Consider the following 16,745-nt stretch of genomic DNA (forward strand, 5'->3'; position numbering starts at 1 on the left):
GAGAAAATTGAAACCACAAAGAGATATCGCCTCATTCCTGTTGGAATGGCTATCACCACTGAATCTATGAATAACAAGTGTTAGTGAGGATGTGGAGAAAGGGGACTCTTGTGCATTGTTGGTGGAATTGGAAATTGGTGTAGCCACTGTGGAAAACAGTATGGAAATTCCTTAAAAAATTAAAAATGGAACTGTCTTATGACCCACTGATTCTGCTTCTGGGTATATATTTGAAGAAACCCAAAACACTTATTCGAAAGAAGAGATGCTCTCCTATGTTCATCGTAGCATTATTTATAATAGTCAAGATATGGAAGCAACTCAAGTGCTCATCAATAAACGGGTGGATAAAAAGCAGTGGTACATATATTCAATGGCCTATTACTTGACCATAAAAAAGAATGAAATTTTACCATTTGCCACAGCAAGCATGAACCTAGAGCATATATGCTCAGTAAATAAACCAGTAAGAGAAAAACATATACCATATTATTTCACTTATATGTGGAATCTAAAAAACAAATAAACAAAATTGAAACAGACTCATGACATAGAAACTGGACTGGTGATTGACAGATGGGAGGGGATTTGGGGATCTAAGTGAAAGAGGTGAAGTGATTAAGAAGTACAAATTGGCAGTTACAGAATAGTCAGAGGAATGTAAAGTACAGCATAGGATATATAGTCAATAATATTGTAATAACTATGTACGGTGTCAGGTGCATCCTGGAAATATCAAGGAACATTTAGTAATGTATATGGTTGTCTAATTGTGACAGGATAGTAAGAAGTTAGGAAAGTTCCTGGGCAAGTGAAATGGCAAAACTCAGACAAGAAAATTAAACAAGACCAGTTTGAGTAACTTACACCAACTGATAAATCACAAGGACTCTTGAGAGCAAGTGGTTTATACCACTTCTCCCTAAGCAAAGAATACATAGCTTAAGTACCCCCGGTCTGGGAAATAGAGAACAGAGACCAAATAAATGTCATTTGTGCCAGCTAAACCCAAGGACAGATGAAGTCAGGGGAATAAATAACAAAAAACTCTGTTACAAGCCATGCAAACCCAAGATAAAAGTTAAACAGTATAGCAGATCAAAGAATATTTCCATGCCCCACCCCCATGCACTCATTTTGATGCATCAGAATATTAAAAATGTACCTGAAAAACTGATGAATATTCTGTTAAAAACTTCCTCTAAGATTCTCACCACAGAAAAAAGATAAAAAGCTCTCTGGACAAAGACATAATGCAGGCTTGCTCTAGAGCACACCCATATCCCTTCCCGAGTATGAACCTTTTATTTCCTGCTAAACTCTTAAGGTTTCCCAGGAGACTTGCAGCCAGAGGAGCACAGGCAGTGGCAGCTCGACCCTGGTCCTGTCTCCAGGGATCCCTTTTTCTCTGACTTCCCAGTGAGCTAACAGCAGTCCTGCCTTGGCTTCCTCCTTTCCTATAACATTTTAGGGAGCCAAGGCAGAGCACCGCCTAGGCTTTCTCCTGCTACTTCTTCTACTCTAAGTCCTTCCTTTGTCTCACCGTCCTCAGCTTTAATAAACATACTCTCAAAATCACCTTGACTCATGTTGTGAAATCTTTCCTACACGAAATCAAGAACCCATACACTAGAGGCCAGTCTGAGGTGGACTTGCTATGGGCCAGTCCCTGTTTGGTAACATAATCACTATGCCATCCACCTGAAATCAATGCAAAATAATAATGAAAGTAATCTGCATTTGAAAAATAAAAAAATGTAAACAAAAGCTAAAAAAAATAATATTTTATTAAACAATTATATCAAGGAAGAAATAAAAAATTCCTTTGAGACAAATGAAAATGAAAAAGCAACCCAATGACAGAATCAAGGGCCAGAGATACAGCCTGGAGCTGACTGCAGCCCCAGCTGACACCGTAGCAGTGGGGAAGTCAGGCTACAGCCTTCAAACAGCAGCTGGAGGATGGGAGGGTCAGAAACAGCATTCTGGCCTTTGCAGCCAAAACCTGTTTTGGCTAAACTCAGTGACAGGGGTAGACACGGTACAGCAGTGGGGCAGCTATGGAGTAATGGGAACCATTACTAGCTAGAAGGCAAAGCCACAGATTTCGTAGCTCTCCTCTCCTACCACTCCACACACATCCCATTGCAGCAGATACCAGCAGAGGCACACCTGGAGAGGCAGTGGAGATGCCTAGAATGGCAGAGTGGGGCTGGCAACCTCTGGCAATAAGGAGGCGGCACCAGAAACTCACCATCCTGGAGCCCCATTACCTGCCACATTCCACCTGGTGGTATCCTGAGAATGAGGTGACTTGAACACAGAGGAGAAGCCCACCACCTCAGAGAATACCGAGCATTTTCCAGGACCAAGGTGACACAATTTTACTGAGATCCCAGAGGTGCCAGGTGTTCAGGGAAGATAAAACAAGAACTTGCGCTGTAGCGCCATCTGTTGGAAGACAAGTGAAAGATCTGTACTCAACCTGCTGAATGGTTAAGAACAAAACAGTATCTAATAAAAAAAGAGTTTACTATTTTACCTGCTCAGGCAGAAAAACCATGTATCATGTATCAAGTACCATAAATAACCAAGGTAAAAGGATAGCTCAGAAGAAATATGAAAAGTCTCCAGAAACCACATTCAAAACATGGAAGTTTGTGATTTAAATGACAGAGAATTCAAGATTGTAGTTATGAAAAAAACTCAATGAGATACAAGGAAACTCAGAAACACAATTCAATGAACTCAGGAAAAAAAATCAACAAACACAAGAATTAACTCACTAAAGGGATTAAAACTATAAAGAAGAACAAGAGAGACATTCTGTGTTGAAGAACTCAAAAAAAATGAGATTAAGAATGCATTAGAAAGCATTGGAAATAAGCAGACCCAATAAAAGAGAGTTAGTGAGCTCAAAGATAGAAATCTAGGAGTGACTCAGGTGGACCCTGGCTGGGTGGCTCAGCTAGTTTGAGTGTCATCCTGTACACCAAAAGGTTATGGGTTTGATCTCTGGTCAGGGTAAATACCTAGGCTGCAGGTTCAATCCCCAGTCAGGGTGCATGTGGGAGGCAGCTGATCAATGTTTCTCTCCCATCTCTCTGATCTCTCTTGTCTCCCTCAACCCCTTCCTGTCTCTCCGAAATCAATTTTTAAAAAATGACTCAAGGGAAAAAAGAGATAACAGAAAGTTTTTTAAAAATGAGAGAACTCTACAAGAACTACCTGATTCTTTTTAACTACCATTAAAGGGAGCAATGTAAGAATAGTGGCATATCCAAAGGGGAAGAAGGGAACAGAGAGCCCAATCAAACAAATAGTTGATGAGAACTTTCAAAATCTATGGAAAGAGCTAGACCCTCAAACTCAAGAGGCTAACATATTGCTTAATTATTTCAATGCAAAAATAACTTCTCCTTGAAATATTATATAAAGATTGTCAAAAGTTGATGACAGAGAAAGAATTCTCAAGGCAGCCTGCAGGGGTGCAGGGACTGTATGTAAGCAATAAAGGGTATCCCATTAGACTATCATTAGATTTTTCAAAAGAAACCTCACAAGCCAAGAAGATGGAATAAAATATTCAAAATGTTGTAAGATCAGCCAGTAATAATATAGTCAGCAAAGTTATTCTTTAGATATGAAGGAGAAATAAAGGCCTTCCCATATAAACAAAACTTAGAAAATTTCCATCACAACACTTGCATTCCAAGAAAAGTTGAAAGGAGCTCTTCTACCTGAAACAAAAAGACAAAAGTATACAAAACTTTTAGTGACTTAACACAGAGGGGAAGAGTAAAATGTCAAAAAAAATACCAAAGCAGGAAATTGTAACTCTACTGCAGAACAGGACATTAAACATAATTATAACAAGAAGAGGAAAAACATTTTTAAAATAAGACTTCTGCAATTTGAAAGCAAATGCACAGCATAAAAAGATATTTTGTGACAACAAAAACATAAAAGGGAAGGAGAAAAAGGGCTGAACTTGTACAGATAAGTGAAAACAAGATGCAATTAGAAATAAAAGGACTATGAGCAGGACTTCTGGCCAAGATGGAGGCATAAATAGAAATGCTGCATCTCCCTCACAACTAAGAAGGAATTTACAAGCACTTCAAAATTAAAACTAAAACAAACAAACAAACAAAATAACCCCAGAAAATTCAGAAAATCGAAACTACAGGAAAGTTCAGCAAAGAAATAAATAAGAAATATTCAGCCAGAAAGGTAAGAGGGGCAGAGCCAGGATGGAGAGAAAGAGGAGCAGAGTAGCGGCTGCAGGAGAGGTGCTTGGTGGCTGCAGCTAGTGCGTCTGGAGGCAGCAGAGGTTGGCGGCGTGGCTAGCAGTACATCAACTGTAGCCATGGCGAAAAGCAGTCATACATTTTAAAACCTGGAAGTGATCCCATCTCCAAACCAGATGGATCCCAGCCCCAGACCAGACCACATAGCTTGTGGTTTCAGCTCTGGGAAAAACAGAGCCACATTGCTTCTGACTGTGAAAGCCAGTGGGGCTTGGGGCAGAGGAAGAAGCTACCAGTCTCTCAAAGAAAGCAGCTTACTTAATACAGGAAGGGGGATAAGTGCCTGGAAAAGGGGCGAGTGCTGAGCAAGTGGCATTGTTCCCTCTCAGACTCCTCCCCCCCATACAGAGCCACGACATGGTGAAACAGGTCACCAGCACTAGCAAATACCTAAGGCTCCACTCCTTATAATGTAACAGGTGCAACAACTCTACCAAGGCACAGAGGCAAACACAGAAAGCTGTCAAGATGAGGAGCCAGAGAAATATGGCCCAAAAGAAGGGTCAGATCAAGGTTCCAGTGAGAGAACTAAGCTACAAGGAAATAGCAAACCTAACAGATGAGGAGATAGTGAACCTAACAGATGAAGAGATAGCCAATTTAACAGATGCACAGATTAAAGTACTGTTGCTTAAGATGCTCACAGACCTGACAGAAAAGATTAAATATGACAGGGAAGAAATGAAAGCTATCCTAAGTGAAATGAAGGAAAATCCACACAAAACTAGAGGTGAGGAAAGTAAACCAGTACTCAAATCAACAAATTGGAACATAAGGAAGAAATAAACAGTCAACTAGAACAGAAGGAGGAAACAAGAATTTTAAAAAATAAGGAGAGGGTTACAAGTCTCTGGGATAGCTTTAACTGTTAAAACATGTGAATCATAGGGGTGCCAGAAGGAGAAGAGGGAGAACAAGAAATTGAAAAACTATGTGAAAAAATAATGAAGGAAAACTTCCCAAACTTGGGGAAGGAAATGGACATACAAGTCCAGGAAACATAGAGAGTCCCAAGCAAATTAGACCCAAGGAGGATCACACCAAGACATAGCGTAATCAAAATGCCAAAGTTTAAGGTTAAAGAGAGACTCCTAAAAGCACCAAGAAAAAAAGAAAGAAGTTACCTACAAAAGAGTACCTATAAGACTGTCAGCTGATTTCTCAAAAGAAAATTTGCAGGCAAGAAAGGGCTGGCAGGAAATATTCACAGTGATGAGAGACAAAAACCTACAACTAAAATTACTCTATCCAGCAAAGCTATCATTTAGACTGGGAAGGCAGATAAAGTGCTTCCCAGACAAAGTAAAGCCTGAGGAGCTCATCATCACCAAGCCATTTATATGAAATGTTAAAGGGACTTATTTAAGAAGAAAAAGATGAAAACTATGAACATTAAAATGACAACAGAATCAGAACAATCAACAACAGAATCTAGACAATGGAAACAAAGGCAAACTAAGCAGAAAACCAGAGTAGGAACAGAATCATAGGTATGGGGAGCATGGGGAGGGGTGTCAGCTGGGAGGGGGAAGGGTGTAGAGAGAGGAAAGTGGTGCAAGAATTAAAAAGCATAGTAGGGGTGTGTGGAATGGACAGGAAGGTGTAGAGAAGAGCTTATATACATGACCAATGAACATGGACTAAGAGCAGGGGAATGCTGCAAGGAAGGAGGTGCTCGGTGGAGGGGAGCAAAGGGAAAAGAAATTGGGACAACAGTAACAGCATAATCAATAAAACATACAAAAGAAAACACTAACAGCAATGTTTCAAAAAAAAAAAGAACTCTTAGGGAACTTGTTTGAACTAAGTCTTGAGATAAGAAACTTAAGAAAAAATAAAGTAAAAGGACTATTATATATACGAAACTTTTTTTACATAAATTTATGGTAACCACAAAACAAAATCTAGAGCTTAGACATGTAACATAAAAAAGAAGAAATGAAGAAAAATCATAAGAAACAACCAAACTAAAATAGCAGGCTGAAACACAAGGGGAAAGAGACACTAGAGATACAGAGGAACCAGAAAACAGAAGTTCACATGGCTGCAGTAAGTTCTCATTTATCTATAATCACCCTAAATGTAAATGGAGTAAGCTCACCAATCAGAAGACACAAAGTAAAAAGATGGATAAAATAACAAGACCCAACTATATGTCTTATCCAAGAGACCCATCTCAGCTATAAAGACAAACATAGACTCAAAGAGGTGACAGATGATACTCCAGGCAAATGGCACCCAGAGAAAAGCAGATGTAGCTATACTTATATCAGACAAAATAGACTTCAAAATAATTCATCAAGAAGGCATAATACTTATCAATATATATGCACCCAATGTGCAAGCACCAAAATATATAAAGCAGTTACTAAGAGATCTAAAGGAAGAAAATGATGAAAATACAATTATAATAAGAAATCTGAATATGCTATTGACAGCAATGTATAGATCATTCAGACAGAATGTCAATTAGGAAATATCAGCCTTAAATGACATATCAATATACATTGAACTTTCCATCCCAAAACAACAGAATATACATTTTTCTCAAGTCCATATGGAACATTCTCAAGGACAGACCATATACTGGGGCATGAAACTAGTGTAAATAAATTTAAGAAGATTGATATGATACTGAGCATAGTTACCAACCAAAATGATATGAACCTGGAAATCACAACGAAAAAGCTGGAAAAACCATGAATATATGGAGATTAAACAATGTGCTACTGAAAAACAATTGAGTCAAATAAGAATTTTTTTTTTTTATAAGTGATCAAAAGATACATAGAAGGAGTGAGGAAAGGGCTTCCTGAGGAGGGGGCGGCCATGAGACATGGTGTGGTGAGGGAAAGTCTTTCTCTTTTCTTCTCTTTCTGGATCCGCCTCTGGTTTTTTTCAGCTCAAGGGCAAAGGGTGGGTAGTCCAACTTCTGGCAACACTGCCTATGGCACCTTCACCTGCCTCTAGAGGGAGCTTCTGTTATGATAGGGAGGGTGGGACCTTGGATCTCCCCTGAGAGGGCCTCCTCAGTCTGCTGGGAAAACTGTGAGCGCTCCCTCTGCCCCTGTGCTACCCATCTTCGTCCGTCCTAGCTTATATCCAATAACGTATAGTTTCTGATTAAATAGCTGTCTGTTGCACTGGGGGCGAGGGGTGGGGAGCAATCTGTGTAAGAGGGCTGGCTCTCTCCTGCTTGGTGGTCATGGCGGCTCTGTGTGTGAGCCACGGCTGGGCAGGGCCCGATTCCCCCTTGTTGCGCTGCTTTCTGACCTCCCTGCTTGCTGGTGGCCTCAGTGAAACAGGGCCCTGGGAACTAGTGTATTTTGTCTTCCTGAGGGAAGTTTAAAATGGGCCCTTTAGGCTTTTCTCTTTTTGTCTTTCTCTTGCAGAAATGCAGCCTGCAGAGTTCTTGAGCCGGACCTGCCTGTTTTGCAGATCTTACCAACTCCCGTAGGAGGTGGGGGCTGGGTGCAACCTTCCTGGAGGATTCACCAGGGAAGGGGACTCTACCTGGCTTTAAATAATCTCAGGTGCACAGTTCCCAGGCCCCTGCCTTTGCAGAAGACAGAAGCCTGCACTTTCCATTCTGTGTAGCCTCTGCCCTACCAGCTGCATCAGGCAGTGGCCAAGATATCCCCTCGCTTTGCACCTTTCTAATCAATCTGACCAGCTAAACTGAGTGGAGGCAAATCATGCCCTCAATCCTTTTCCCTTGCTGGCAGGGCAGCTTCTCATAGGTTTTCTGCCCAGCACGCCTCAGTTCCCCTTTTTAAAAGTCTCCCTGGGCACCCCCACTGCAGCACTGAGTCACTGTCCAGCTTTCGGTACATGCCACCTCTCCAAAAAGTCAAGAGTATCTCATGGTCATGTCTGGCTGTGGCCAGTCTCCTTGCAGCCATCCTTCTCCACCCCACCTGGGTGCAGATAGAATCCTTCTCACTCTCTGGCTCTCTCCTGATTGGCATTTGCCACTGCAGCTCTGGGTGTGCTGCTTGCTGTGTGTGTGTATAGCATGGATTGCCTGAACTTCGGGTATCCAAGTTGGTCCCAACCTGAGTCTGGGGACTCCCTGTCCTGGGAGGGGAGGGAGCCCCAAAGCTGCAATCTCTGGCCAGGCTCTCTGCATCTGCAGGTGCCGTGCATGGAGTGTTTCCCCTTCTACCTATAGGATCTCCTTACCACCCATTATGAAGTTTCCTCTGTACTCCTTGGCTTCCAAACTCAAGATTCTGTTGAATATTTAGTTTATTTTTCAAAAGTTCAGCCAAGTGCCCAAGTTGGATACAAGAACAAGTGGACTCTGCTTCCACCTACTTGGCCACCATCTTTAATGCCACCCACAGCTTTTTAATACATTCACCTACTGATGGGCACTTGGGCTGCCTCCAAATCTTGGCTATCTATTGTAAATAACACTGCAATGAACATAGGGGTGCGTATATTCTTTTGGATTTGTGTTTTGTGTTTCTTCAGATACAATCCCAGGAGTAGAACCTCTGGGTCATAAGGCAGTTTCATTTTCAACTTTTTGAGGTAACTCAATATTGTTTTCCACAGTGGCTGCACCAGTCTGCATTCCCACCAACAGTGCAGTAGGGTTCCCTTTTCTTCACATCCTCACCAGTGATTCTTGTTTGTTGATTTATTGATGATAGCCATTCTGACAGGTGTGAAGTGAAAGAGAAAAATATTTTTAAAATAGAATCCAAATTTCCCAAAGTTCTCTAGCCATATAAAAATGATTAATCAGTAAGCACAAGTATAACATTTAAATAGGGACAGTGAGAAGTTACTGGGCATAACTAGTGAGTGTCATGGAATGTACTAGGAGAACTCCTAGGGACCTTCAACGAGCATATCATACAGGGGCTGGAAGCCTCTGACAAGCTGGGCTCCAGTCTCTGTGGTTAGGAAAGAAGGATGAAAATGACAGAGGAGCGCACCCTTGGATGCTTTGGAAACCACTGAAGGGCAAGGGGGAGTTAACTCTAGGAAACAAGGTGATAAGTGAAATGTGAGAATGCAAGGAGGGGAGGGGAGAATGGCGTCACATCACTTCCAAAGTCAGAAAAAGGAACTCTTTCTTAACATCCATCTTAATTTCCTCTTGATGCAATGACATCAATTAAAAAGTAAAATTCACCCTATCACCAATGAATGTCAAGCAAGACTGCTCAGCATCAGGAACCCTCATGAGCCAGTGGGAATGTAAACTGGTACAGCTTTTGGAAAACTGGCAGTTGATAGTAACTCCCAAAGCTGAACATCAGGGTACAATATACCCAGCAGTCCTACTCCTGGGTATAGTCAACAGAAACGGGCATATAGGTGTATCAAAAGACAAGTACAAGAATGTATGTAGCAGCTTTTGAGTGTCAGCATTACTGAAATGTTCTTAAATAAATTGATATATTTATAAAATGGAATACTTTATAGTAATGACAATGAATGAACTATTGCTGTACTCAACAAATGGGTCAGTTTCACCAGTACAACCTGGAGTGAATAAAGCCAGTACAAAAGAGTACATAATGTGTGATTCCATTTATGTAAAGTTCAAAACAGGCAGAATGAACATATGGCGTTAAAGTCATTGTTGTGACTTGGTAGGAGTGACTTTGCAGAGGCATGAGATAGGCTTTTGGAGTTCTGGTAGTGTCCTATTTATTTTATTTATACATTTATTCATTTACTTCCTCAGATGCTAGTTACATGGCTGGGTCACTTTGTGGAAATTCATTGTTTTGTACATTTATGATTTTTGCCCATTTCTGTATATTTAGTCACTTCATTAAAAAGTTGACTTAAAAATTTGATTCTTCTTCTGTACTATGATTGCTTCAGCTCACACGTGTGCTGATCCTTTACCTGTCAAAGCTGTTAGGATGTGGGTATGCACATACTTTGTGTTTATATGTTAGGATTGTGGTGTGGTCACGAAGATGTTTCTTTTATTAATATAAAATTGCTTTTCAAATAGTCAACACTCAGAGTTTCAGACAGCTCTAGGAAAGACAAATTGATGAATAAACTCCACTGATCACTTTTTAAACCAATTCTCTTGAGTAGAATAAGGAAACTTACACTGTACCTCACAGGGCAGCAAACTTGGATTTTGCTCGACAGACAGAAGAACCTCTTAATTAAGGGTTTTCAGCCACTGAAGGCTTCATGTTCAGAAAAATGTAACACATTTTGGCCTTTATTCTTTTTTAAAAACTTGAGATATAATTGATATATAACATTATATTAATTTCAAGGGTAATGATTTGATATATATATGTGTGTGTATATATATATATATACGAGGTCTGTTGGGAAAAAGCCCAGCTGTTGTTACTATAATGAGAATGGTTTACGAGACATCGATGTAACCTGGCAGCCAAGGAGAGTGGACTGGAATGCACATGCATGAACAATGACACCTTCACTGTACTAGTCAGTGGGGGTGGTAGAGGCCAGCTGAGTGAGCATGTGTGCTGTGTGGCTGTCACATTCAAAATGACTGAGCGAGTAGAGCAACGAATCTGCATCAAATTTTGCATTAAGCTTGAACATCCCTCCACAGAAACTATTGGGATGACTCAGAAGGCCGCAGCTGTGGGCACCTCGTGACTGGTAGCTTCATCATGACAGTGTATCTGCTTATGCATTGTGTCTTGTATAGAGCTTTTTGGTGAAACATCAAATCATCCAGGTGACTTAGCCCCCCTACAGCCCAGATTTGGTGCCCTGTGGCTTCTGGCTTTTCCCAAAACTAAAATCACCTTTGAAAGGGAAAAGATTTCAGACCGTTGGTGAGATTCAGGAAAATAATGATAGGGCAGCTGATGGAGATTCCAAAAAAGGATTTTGCAGAATGTTTTGAACAGTGGAATAGATGCTGGGAAAACTGTGAGGTCCAAAGTCGCCTACTTTGAAAGGTGACTGAGGCATCCTGTCCTATGTACAATGTTTCTTGTATTCTTGTATCTTCTTCAATAAGTGTATCTTTTTCATATAACATGGTTGGATATTTTCTGGACAGACTGTATATATATATGAAGTGATCACGGTACTATGTCTAGTTAACATCAATTACCTCACATAGTTACAGACTTTTTTCTTGTGATGAGAACTTTTTTTTTTTTAATGTGATGAGAATTTTTAAGATCTACTTTCTGCCCTGGCCAGTGTGGTTCGGTTGGTTGGGCGTCATCCTGCAAAGTAAGGGGTCGCTGGTTTGATTCCAGGTCAGGGCACATGTCTGGGTTGTGGGCCTGGTCAGTAGTCGGGGCAACCAATCAATTTTTCATACATCAATGTTTCTCTCCCCTTTTCTCCCTTTTCCTCTCTCAAAGATTAAATGAATAATCTTTAAAGATCTACTTTCTTTGCAACTTTCAAATTTACAAGACAGTGTTATTAATTGCTGTCTCCATGCTGTGTATTACACTTCCATCTCATTATTTTATAGCTGGAAGTTTGTATCTTTTGACCCTCTTCTACCATTTCTTCCACCCCCCCTACCTCTGGTAGCTACCAATCTGTTCTCTGTATCTGTAAGTTTATTTCTTTTTAGATTCTACATGTAGGTGAGATTTTTCTCTGTCTGAATTCACTTAGCATAATGCCCTCAAAGTTCATCCATATTGTCACAAATGGTTGTATTTCCTTCCATTTTATGGTTGAATAATAGTTTATATGTATATGAGTACATATATATGTCACATTTTCTTTATCCACTCATCTACTGATGGGCTATTGTAAATAATGCTGCAGTGAACATGGGAGCACAGATACCTTTTTGAATTAGTGTTTCTTTTTTCCCTTCAGATAAATACCAGGATGTATAATTGCTGGATCATAAAATGGTTCTGTTTTTAGTTTTTCAGGGGACCTCTGGACTGTTTTTCATAGTGGCTGTACTAATTTACATTCCCACCAGTAGTACACTAGGTTTCCTTTTTCTCCATATCCTGGCTAGCACTTGTTTTTTCTTGTCTTTTTGATAATAGCCATTCTGACAGGTGTGAGGTAGTAATCTCATTGTGGTTTTGATTCGCGTGTCCTTGATTAGTGATGTTTGAGCAGCTTTTCATGTACCTGTTGGCCATCTGTATAAGTCTTCTTTGGAAAAAATGTCTGTTCAGAGCCTCTGTCCATTTTATAGTCTGATTGTTGTTTTGCTATTGAGTTGTTACATATTTTGGATAGTAATCCCCTATCAAATATATGATTTGCAGATATTTTCTTCCATTCCTTAGGTGGCCTTTTCATATTGTTGATGTCTTATTTTGCTGTGCAGAAGCTTTTTATTGACATTTATTCTTATCATGGAAACTATAAAGAGAAGAAATCCCCACATGGCATTAATATCTTTTCCTCTTAGTCTATGGAAATCTAATTCACAGAAAGGCATTTTAGGAAAACTTAACCTGGTTAAGGTAGAAAATCTAAAAGATGTTGTCTTGCCTTTTGTCTACTGGTCATACTCTCAATTCTCAGCCTGGCCTTAGTAAAATACTGGAAAGCCTTCCTAAATTTGCCACGCTGTCTGATGAACATGCCTTTGTAAGTTTTTGTTCTCTCTCCGATGCCCCTTACCTGCCTCGTTTACCTAAGTGAACTCCTGCAGCTTGTTCTCCATGTCACTTCTAGAGTCAGCCATGTCCCTTGCTGTGCTTTCACGAGACCTGTACACGTCTCTGCTATATCACATATCAAGTATAAATGTGTTTGTCTTCCAGGGCTAGACTTTTGAGACTATCCACTGGCATGTGGTAGGTTTTCAATCAATACTGAAAGGATATTAATGGTGGGCATATTTTCTGAATGACAGTAGCCATTTTTTAAAGAATAAAAGCAGTTATTATATTTGACATTAGTAGATACATGTTTAAAATTTTTTTTGAAAAAAATTACACTTTGCCTTAATTTTTCAGTAAAACTGGGTGTTTCACTGAAAAATTTTACAGCAGGTACATACTGTGGCAGATGGAGACAGTGATGCTAACTGGTTCATGTGGGTATCAGGCACGTGACCTTGGCCTCTTTAGCATTGTCCTCTAATCAGCTGGTTTAATTTTAGTGGAATCCCTGGAGAAATACTTCGAGATAACTCTGGCTCTTTATGCAGAATTTAGGAATCATAAATCTGATGTATAGATCCTGACTGCATTAGGGTTTACGGATTAAAACAAGCAGATGAGCCTGGGTAGGCATTAGGATATCATCACTGGGCCAGTGTGGACATTATGACAGCGATAATTTTGTTCACACATTACCCTGGCTGAGGGTGTGCCTGATTCTGCAGACTCACGAATAAATGCCTCCCTTTGCTGCTCAAGTCCTGTGTCCCGGCTTTTATTGTGAGCGTTTCTCACAGTTGTGGAGGGAGATGCAGCATGTATGTCTAGGCCTCCATCTTGGCTGGAAGTCTGAACTGTTTCTTTTATTACTATATTTGTTGAAAGTTTTTTATTGTTATGGATAATAAAGCTTTATTGGTCATGTATGTTTTAAATATTTTATATCTTTTTATTTAAATTTGTGGTGTATTTTGCCTAAGATAATTAAAAAATATTTATGTAGTCAAATCTACCACTCATAATTTTTCTGGCTCTGGCTTTCCTGTCACATAAGAAAAATTCTTCTCCATCCAAAATATTTTGAAACTATTTATGTTGAATTTTTTTTCACTGATCTGTTGTGATGTAATTCACATAATATACAATTTACCAAATCAAGTGTACAATTCAAAAGTTTTTAGTAATTTAACAGAGCTGTGCAAAAATCATAAGCTAATTTTAGAATATTTTCATTACTTCAAAACAAAACTCCAAACCTATTAGCTGTAACTCTTCATTCCTCCACCCTCTTAACCCAAGGCAACCACTAATCTACATTCTGTCTCTGTAAATGCACTCATTCTGGATGTTTATTGTAAATGGAAACATAATATATGATGCTCTGTGACTGTTTTTTTTCCACTTAGCGTTATATTTCCCAGGTTCTATATTGCTGCATGAATCAGTACTTCATCCCTTTTATTGCCAGATAATGTGGCATCATGTGAATATACATTTTATTTATGAATTCATCAGTTAATCCTCCTGGCTGGTTTGGCTCAGTGGATTGAGCGTCGGCCTGCGAGCTAAGTGTCGCTGGTTCGATCTTCCAGTCAGGGCACACCAGAGAAGGAAAACTCTGACTCCAAAAAACCTCCGCTGCCTTGCAGCATACCTCTTCAGGGGAAAGGCTAAGGAGAAGGGAAACTCTGACTCCAAACCTCCGCTGCCTTGCGGCATACCTCCTCAGGGAAAGGCTAAGGGAGTAAACCCCGACAGAAAATCCGGAGCCGGAGTCCCTAAGGCGGTTTGACGTTGTAGTCAACACCGGCAACTCCTGCGGCGCACCTGAAGCCAAGCTGTATTGACTCTGTCTTTCCCCTTGGATCCTTCAGCTGCGAAGAGAGGGGGGGTCTGCTGCATGGGCAACAGCTGGCCCTCCATATCACCCTGCCCAGGCTTTGTAGCTTCACTGGAGAGGACACTCCAGCATCATCGCAAGATGTCGACTCAACACGGGAGGAGACAGATACCGGTTATAAGCTCATCCGATTGGCGAAGGAAACGAGTGCCAGGGGTCTCCTCTGATGGTGGGAGAGGTCATTGCACCTCACTGGACAGCTACCGCCTGCCTCAAGCTGGGCAGCCCCCAGCCAATTAGGTGCCGTCTCGCCATGGCTCCCCTGCCCCACTGGGTGCGTGGGGATCAGAGAGGTGTCTCTCGAAAAGTGGGCCACAAAACACTCGCACCAGGCAATTCCAAGCAAGCAACAAGAAAGAAGCCTCCAGCTCTTCGCCTCGCTAGCTGGAACATCAGGACCATGTGTCCCGGACTTACTGCAGACCTTCCGTGGATTAATGGTGCCAGGAAAACCGCCGTCACCGACAGGGAACTGGCACGACTAAACATCGACATTGCGGCTCTACAGGAGACCCGGTTGGCCGACAATGGTACTATCAGAGAAACCAACTACACCTTCTACTGGCAAGGGAAGTCTCCGGACCAACCAAGACAGCACGGTGTTGGGTTCGCTGTGAAGAACACGCTTGTTAACTCCATAGAGCCACCCACAGGAGGCACAGAGAGATTACTTACCCTCCGATTGTCAACAACTTTCGGCCCAGTCAGCATTCTTAGCGCATATGCCCCAACCCTCTGCGCCACCACCGAAGAGAAAGAACAGTTCTACCATGCACTGGACGAAGCGTTATCCAAGATCCCCAGAAGTAACGCTCTTTATCTCCTTGGAGACTTCAACGCAAGAGTAGGAGCCGACCACATGGCCTGGCCCACCTGCCTCGGAAACTTTGGGAGAGGAAAGATCAATGAGAATGGTCAGCGACTGCTTGAGCTTTCGTGTCACCACGGCCTGTGCGTGACAAACACATTCTTTAAGTGCAAAGAGATCCACCAAGTGTCATGGAGGCACCCCCGCACCCGCCTCTGGCACCAGCTTGACCTCGTCATCACCAGAAAAACGGATATTGGCAACACCCTCCTCACCCGCAGCTACCACAGTGCAGACTGCGACACGGACCATGCCCTTGTGGTAAGCAAGGTGCGCATAATGCCGAAGAGGTTGCACCACTCCAAGATGAAGGGTCGCCCACGCATCAACACCAGTTGTGCCAGCAACCCAGTTAAGACCCAGCAATTCATCAACAGGATGGAAGATGCACTCGGCGAGGGAATGGTGGCAGATGACATTATCGAATCCAATTGGCCACGTCTCCGCGACGCCATATACAACTCTGCCATTATTGCTTACGGGAAGAAAGAGCGGAAGAACGCTGACTGGTACGAGGCTCGCTGGGAAGAAATGGAACCCGTGATCGAGGCTAAGAGGAAGGCCCTACTGGCTTACAAGGCCACGCCCACTCCCAGTACACTTCAAGCTCTACGGGCTGCCAGGAACAAAGTCCAGAAGACCGCCCGCCACTGTGCCAACGCCTATTGGCTAAACCTATGCAGAAGCATCCAGGAAGCCGCCGATATAGGCAACGCACGAGGAATGTATGAGGGTATCAAGAAGGCAACAGGCCCAATCCCCTCCAAGATCGCTCCCCTTAAGTCCAAGACAGGTGAGGTCATCACTGACCAGGAACAGCAAATGCGGCGGTGGACCGAGCACTACCTCGAGCTGTATGCAACGAGGAACACCGTAACAGACACTGCTCTTAACGCCATCCCAGACCTACCAGTCATGGAGGAGCTAGACACCCCACCTACTGCGGCAGAGCTCGGCAAAGCCATCGACCGCCTCACTTGCGGGAAAGCACCAGGAAGCGACGGAATCCCTCCAGAAATCCTAAAGAGCGGGGAACCAGTCCTGCTACAGCCGCTCCACCATCTACTCTGTCTCTGCTGGAAGGAGGGTTACAT

This window comes from Furipterus horrens, unplaced genomic scaffold, assembly GCF_987537825.1.
Source record: "Furipterus horrens unplaced genomic scaffold, mFurHor1.1.pri manual_scaffold_6, whole genome shotgun sequence".
Taxonomy (NCBI): domain Eukaryota; kingdom Metazoa; phylum Chordata; class Mammalia; order Chiroptera; family Furipteridae; genus Furipterus; species Furipterus horrens.